Source organism: Nerophis lumbriciformis, linkage group LG17 (genome assembly GCF_033978685.3).
Source record: "Nerophis lumbriciformis linkage group LG17, RoL_Nlum_v2.1, whole genome shotgun sequence".
Lineage (NCBI taxonomy): Eukaryota > Metazoa > Chordata > Actinopteri > Syngnathiformes > Syngnathidae > Nerophis > Nerophis lumbriciformis.
This window is the reverse complement of record NC_084564.2, coordinates 22494236-22501817: the sequence shown is the minus strand read 5'-3', so window position 1 is coordinate 22501817 and position 7582 is coordinate 22494236.

Here is a 7582-nt window from a genome sequence, read left to right as displayed (position 1 = left end):
AGCTGTTCTCTTCCTCGTCGGGTGGAAGGGCTGGCAGGACAACCAGCCTGGCAACTGGTCTGGTGTATTCACGGTCTCTGATCCTTACGTCCGCTGAACGGATGTGGCCGTCATTACTAGGGTGGACCTTAGTGACATGACCGATGGGCCACAAGGCCCGTGGAAGCTGGGGATCCACCAACATCACTACTGAACCTTCTGCGAGGTCAGCTGGCGTAGAGTGCCATTTCTGACGAGTCTGGAGGCTTGGCAGATAATTTCTCAAGAAACTGGACCAGAAGCGATCTGCCAGCACCTGTGAATGCCTCCATCAACGGCGGCTCAGTAACTCAGTCTCTGGGTATACGATCTGGGGCAAGGACCCGTCTGGCCGCCCCATCAACAAACTATTGGGGGTCACAGGATCGAGATCTGTGATGCTGGAGGAGACGTACCCCAATGGCTTTGAGTTAAGAATCCCCTCTACCTCCAGTAGCACGGTCCGCAGCACTTCTTCTGAGACTGACTGAGTTCCCACTGTGGTGTACAAGGCGGTCTTTACGGAGCGGATTTCCCTTTCCCATGCTCCTCCAAAGTGAGGTGCTGCAGGGGGGTTGAAGTGGAAGTCAATTTTCTGCTTGGCGAGTTGCTGCTGCAGGTCTGGTGACAGGGCAGAGAATGCCTCCCTCAGTTCTCTTTCTCCTCCTTTGAAGTTGGTCCCACAGTCGCAGAGCAGCTTGGCTGGTGTTCCTCGACGAGCGATAAATCGCCTGAGAGCCATCAAGAAGGAGTCTGCATCGATGGTGGTCAGAAGGTCTAAGTGCACACCCCTGGTGGTGAGACACTTGAAAATTATACCCCACCTCTTCTCAGTACGCCTTCCTACTTTGACTTGAAACGGCCCGAAACGGCCCGAAACAGTCCATCCCCGTCGAGAAGAAGGCGGGCTTGAAGAACCTCAGGCGGGCGGGCGGTAGATCTGCCATCTTTGGAACAGAAGGTCTGGCTTTCCAACGTCGACAGTCTGTGCAGGTGTGTTGGTAACGGCGAATCGCTTCACGGCCGCGCAGGCTCCAGAATGAGCGCCGCATCTCAGCAAACACCCTCTCTGGCCCGGGATGGTGCAAGCGACTGTCGAAATCTTGGATGAGGAGTTTGGTAGAGGGGTGCCCAGGGTCTAACACAATAGGGTGCAGCGTTGTCTGCTCGATGTCTATGGCACGTCGTAGTCTGCCACCGACACGGATTAGTCCTTCCTCTTCATTCATCTCCGGTGACAGGGTGAGCAGTCTGCTGACGGATGGTACGGGCTTTCCTGCTTTCAAGAGCCGCAACTCCTCTGGGAAGCTCTCGCACTGCGCCTGTTTTAATATGAGGGTCTCAGCATTGCGATAGTCTTCGGCAGTGTAACTACCTGCCGCCCCATGTAACTCCTGCACTGTAGCTACTAGCAGCTCCTTCCAGGTATCATACTGTTTCACCTCTGCGTCTGTCGTACTAGGTGTTGTTAAGGTGATACCGCAGAAAGTAGACTGTCGTAGCTCGGAGGCATCGCCTTCCGGTTCGACGTTGGGCTTTACAGGCCACTCAGCTGGAGGCTGAAGGAGGAAGGGGGGGCCCTGGCTCCACCTGTTCGGCATGGTCAGGTCCTGTAGAGTCTTGCCTCTGGTGATGTCGTCAGCTGGGTTCCTCGCTGAATCTATGTATCGCCAGGTGGCGGGACTCGTGAGGTCCTGTATTTCGGCCACTCTGGTACCAACAAAAATCTTGAAGCGACAGGACTCTGACTGCAGCCATGCCAGCACTGTTGTAGAGTCTGTCCACAGGATAGTCTGATCGATCTTCAGCGTGAGCTCTTTCTCTAGGAGTTTAGCCAGTTGAGCTCCTGTGACCGCCCCACACAGCTCCAGTCTGGGTATGGAGAGTAGTCGCTTGGGAGCAACTCTGGACCTGGCGAGTAGGAAGGACAGATGGACTTGGCCTCGGCAGTCCATCGTTCTCAGATACGCCACCGAGCCATAAGCCTGTTCCGATGCATCACAGAACACATGGACTTGACGGGTGACGCTTGACTCATCCGCTTCGACTGGTATATACGCTCGTGGCAAGGTGACTTGAGATAGAAATTGTAGTTCTTTCTCCCAGTCCTTCCACGCTTGTAAGAGGTCTTGGGGCAGGAGAGGATCATCCCAGTCTCTGTTTTTCTCCCAGAGGCGTCTGACCAGCATCTTGGCTCGAGTGATGTATGGTAAGATAAACCCTAAGGGGTCATACTGACTGGCCAAAACCCTGTAGATGTTCCGCATTGTTGGGACTCCGTACTCTATGGGTCTATGCTTGTAGCCCATGGTGTCGGTTTGACAGTGCCAGCTGAGTCCCAGAGTGGATTCAGGAGAGTCTGTTCGATCTTGTGCGAGCCAGAGCTCGAGGGTGTCGGACCTGGCTTCTTTGGGTAGGTGTCCCACGACGTTTGGCACGTTGCTAGCCCACTGGCGTAGATCAAACCCACCAGCTGCAAGGAGTCCCCGAAGTCTGTCCACCAACTCTCTGGCATCCTCATGTTTGGGCAGACTCTGTAGGAGATTGTCAACATAGAAGGACCTCTCTATAGAGAGGCTCACATCATCTCCCGGCTGGCTATGGTTGGCTACATGGAGCTGTAGAGCAAACGTGGCGCAGCATGGACTACAGGTTGTGCCAAATGGTAGAACTTGCCACTCGAACACTGCTGGGGTTTCATCTCTGGTCAAGTCGCGCCACACGAACCGCAAGAGGGGACGGTCTTCAGGAAGGAGACGGACTTGATGGAACATCCCTTTAATGTCTGCGCTTAAGGCGACTGCATGTTCCCGGAAGCGCAGTAGAACTCCCAGGAGTGATGCTCCAAGGGTGGGTCCTGGCAGTAGGGAATCGTTCAGACTCTGGCCCCTGTACTGATAGGAGCAATTGAAGACGATTCTGTTGTTGTTGTTGTGAATCACCATGTGGTGAGGAATGTACCACTTTTCTCCGTCTTGGTTGACTTCTTCGGGGGTTAACTTAGTGACAGAGCCTGCATCCACCAGCTTCTGGATCTCTGCGCTGTAAGCCTTGGCACGTTCTGAGTCTTTGGCTAGCCGCCGTTCTGTGCTCCGCAGACTCGGCATGACGGCTTCTTTGGGGGCATGAAGGAGAGGCATGTCTCGCCTGCGCAGCAGTGGGGTGGCATAGCGTAAGACTCCTGCTACCTCCACGCGGGTGGTCTTATCTTCTAGCAGGGCTACTGCTGCTCGGTCTTGTCTCGACCTGGTTACAATCTTCTCACTTTTATATGGAAGAGTGTCGAGCTGCCAAAGCCTTTCGACGTGCTTGAATAGTTCTGAAGCTGGAGGGTGAACTGATGTCACTAGGCACTGCTGTGAGTGTAGGGGGTGCTGGGAGAATCTTGCTGGGCCCTGAAGAGTCCAGCCTAGCCTGGTCCGGACTGCAGCAGGCCCGCCTGACAGGCCCAGTCGGATTGGCTCGATAGAGGTGATCAGGTGTGGGTGGTCGGAGCCGATGAGTACTAGGGGTCTGGCACTGTGGAAGGGCTTAATTGGTAAACCGACCAGGTGGGTGTACCTCTTCTGGAGTCGGTCCATCGGGTATGACTGTTCGCCTAGGCCGAGGCGACCTGAAGTGAAGGCTCTGGAGACTATGAAGCTGGTCTTTGGCTCAGCAGCAGGATAGATGTGGAAGGATACCGCAGAGCCACGGAGGGTCTGGACCTCCTGTCTGATGGTTCTCAGGGGCAGGTCCTCAGGTGTGCCTTGTAGGCCAAGTTCTCGTGCAGCTGCTGGCAGGAGCATGGTCCTTTCGGACCTATCATCCAAGATGGCATAGGTGGTTATAGTGCGATTCCCGTGACGAAGAAGCACTCTGACGACCTTCAGTAAGACCCTATTGTGGACTGAAGGACGGTCGACGTACAGAACCTCAGTGGTGGAGCTCACCAGGCAGCTCTCCTCCTTGCTTGTCGGTCTTGGTGGTCGATCATTTACGTCGTGAAGGACCTGCAGATGTTTCCCTTGGCATAGGCCACAGGGCTTCTTTAAGTCACACTGAGCGGCTTGGTGAGGCCGTGCACAGCGCCAGCACCTTTTGTTGGCCTTTATCCACTCAGTGAGAGTTTCTTTGTTTAGCTTTGTGACTTCTGTACACTGGCTGAGGAAGTGTTCATCGCTCTCGCAGAAAGGGCAATAGGGCTTAGCTCTCCCCTTCTTTCCCTCTGAGGCTCGAGTAGGTCCATCATTTTATTCCGAGTCCTTTGATCCATGGAGGACGGTGACAGGTCGCCGTCCCTGGCGACCCTCGTACCGGGACACTTGGTTTTCCTTTGCTCTTATGAGTGTCTGTCCATCGAAATCCTGACACCAGGATTCATGCTGGAGCCACTGGGCTAGATCGCACAGGGTGGGAACAGTTCCGGGGTTCTTAAAGGTGGTTCGACGGAAGTCTGCCCGTTGCTCTGCGGGTAGTTTGCTTAACAGTCTCACCACGTGAGATCCACAGCGAAGCTCCGCTTCACCGTCAGTGCCCAAAGACTTAAGTAGTCCGACCAAGGACTGAACATGGAGGGCAAACCGGCCAAAGGCTGCGGTGTCTCCACGGCGAACATCAGGTGAGTCTAGCACACTGGCTATCTTCCTGAGGGCTATCTGGTGGGGCTGGCCGAATTTTTCATTGAGGGCTGACATGGTGTCAGTGTAGGGAGTGGGGGAGTTGAGATAGGAATCTGCTATCAATTTTGCCTCTTCAAGCCTCAGATGGTCTACCAGAATCTGGTACTTGAACATTTCAGTCCCTTCTGTAGGCAGGAGGTTCTCCAGAGCTATTTTCAAACGGGCAAACTCACATGGGTCGTAGTGACTGAAGTTTGGTATGGTCGGGCGTGGGCCTCTGTAGGTCTGTTCAGCAGCTGCAGCTGCTGATTCATAGCGTGGTGGCGGAGGGGTTTGCTGGTCCTGTCTCTGCATCCACGGGGCTGCTTGTGTGGCCACTGGCATGTACCCAGGCTGGCCAGACGTATAAGTGGTTGCATAGGATGGAGTTACACGAGGGAGATACTGTACTTGTGCATAGTGTGGCTGGTACTGATTCAGCAGCTGCTGTGATGCATATTCTGCAATGTGGGGCATAGACCTGGTGGGAGGAGCCTGAGCCGGTGGTTGGTGCTGCCGCATTGTTGATGTAGTGGTGTGGTACGCAGGTCTCTGGTGTGGGCGCTGAACAGCACGCTGGGAGTGGTGTGGCAACTGTTGCGGTGGATAGCGTGCCATGTAGGTAGGTTCCTCTGGAGAGCGTGTAGGACTGGTGTAGGTGTGAGCCATGTAGGGGGGACAAGGCTCGCTGCTTATCTGTCGGGTTTGAAGGTACTGTGGTTTATTGCCAACCTTCGCTGGTGATACCTTGCGGTGGCTAGCTGACAAGGTCTGGCTCCTTATCAGCTGTAGCTCGACCATCATCTGATCTAGTCGGTCCAGGACTGGTTGACCTGACGGACGTTCCAGAGCCGCTGTGTTTGGCCATGGTGGAGGGGGTTCAGGCCAATCCTCCTTATCCTCGGTATATACAGACTGGGGTTTGAGTTGACTGGCGGGTCGTGGGGTACCTTGCTGAAGGTTGATTACTGTGTTAGTCAGTCTTCTAATTTCGTTATGAACTTGACCTAATGCAGCCACATCCGCTTGCACGGTCAGCTGTGACTGCTGTAGCATGGGGCTTTCTCTCAGTATTTGACTGACTTCATCTCTTAGAGCGAGTTCCTGAGGTGAATGATGGAGGCGGTTTGGTTCTAGGGTCATCTCCTCCCTGGTCTCTCTCTCTGCATGCTGTAGGTGGGCTAGCTGGGTGTCTGACCTGTACCTCTGCCACTCTGGTTCGTACGGGTCCTCTTCATGACAAGCAGCATCCCGCCTAAGCTGATGGGAGTAGGGAGCGGGGGTAGAGTATGGGGGGGTTGCATTGGCTGTACTTTCCTTCTCATGGGATAACCATTCTTCTTCCTGCCCATGCCTGTGTCTTTGCCTGATGTTGCTGAGCTGGTAATCATCAAAGCGGATTGGTGGGCGTGTCTGACGCCTAGGCCGTGCTCCTAATCCTTCGAAGTCCATACTGTCCAGGGGTAAATGAAGCTATCCGGCTCGAAGGACCACAATGTTGTGGAGAGTTATAAAGGACTGTATGGTTCTATAAAGGTAGTCTCATTCGCCCCCGGGGTGTCGGTCAGGACACAATGGACAGGACAGTTCGTTTGGCATAGGGCAGTTTACTTGTTTAGTAGGCAGGTTGACAGGTATGGCAGGTTACATTGGATTGGCTGAATGGTACAACACTGGCAAGTATTGGTGTTTATTCGTCAGTGACGCACCGCAGTGCTGTACAATATTACACGTTTTATATATACTGTATATATACAAGCAGCAAATGTAAATGACGTGCATTCACCGCTCTGTGCTCTGCTGTGGGTAGAATGAATGGGCGCGCCCACAATGCCTTGCGCTCTTAAGGTGGACGGCTCATAATAGTCTCTTAAGGTGGACGGCTCATAATAGTCTCTTAAGGTAGCACAGAGTTTGGGAACCTTTCTAACAATATTGCTTGCCTCATTTATCATCTACAGCTTGTGTGATTAACATACTGCTTAATCAAAACTCATCTGTTCATGCAGAGAAGCAGCGCATCCTGTACGAGTTTAGCTCTTGCAGACAAACACCACATACTGTGCAAGTCTGTGGTCATACAGAAGACACGCAGGTGTTCTTCATATACCGTATTTTTCTGACTATAAGTCGCAGTTTTTTTCATAGTTTGGCCGGGCTCCAGTGCGACTTATATATGTTTTTTCCTTCTTTATTATGCATTTTCGGCAGGTGCGACTTATACTCCGGTAACAGCCACAGATGAAATCTTCCGGTGAACGCAGTACTTTTCCAGTAACTGACACTTTGCAAAAGACACCGCCTATCTGAATGAATAAAAACACGAATCATGCAGAGAGCCATTGCCATTTCGCTTAGATCACTCATGTGTTGACATGTTGATCTTTGTAAATTGCCCAGATATCTGAATAAAGACTTCACTTTGAGATTCTCAGACTTCTTCTGTTTTGTCCTCTGGCCGGATTCTTGGACGTACTGGTAACCCAACAAGTGTTTGGAACCCCGGCTGACCAGGTATTACCTGAAAAAGCCTCATTAATAGCAAGTAGTGCCAATTGAATGTTCCAATTGAATGTTCCAATTGAAGCATGGGCATTTATTTATCAAAGGTACAAGGAGTACAGGGCGCTAAATGGAAACACATGATAATTGGAGAGCGGCTGTTATTTCTGAAATTTAAAAACATTCTGTATAATGTCATTTTTTAAAACTTTAATAAGGATTAGCAGTGCATGGGAATGTGGGAAGCAGCACGTAGCTTTCTTCGACCACATGGTCATTTCTGAACAAGTACATTGCACAACATAGTCGCAACAGAACCGATATTGTGATAACAGTAAGACGCAAACTACAGTCATCATAAATACAAAACAGATGAGTCCAATATAGACAAGACGACGCTCGTATTTTTAAAAAATTAACCC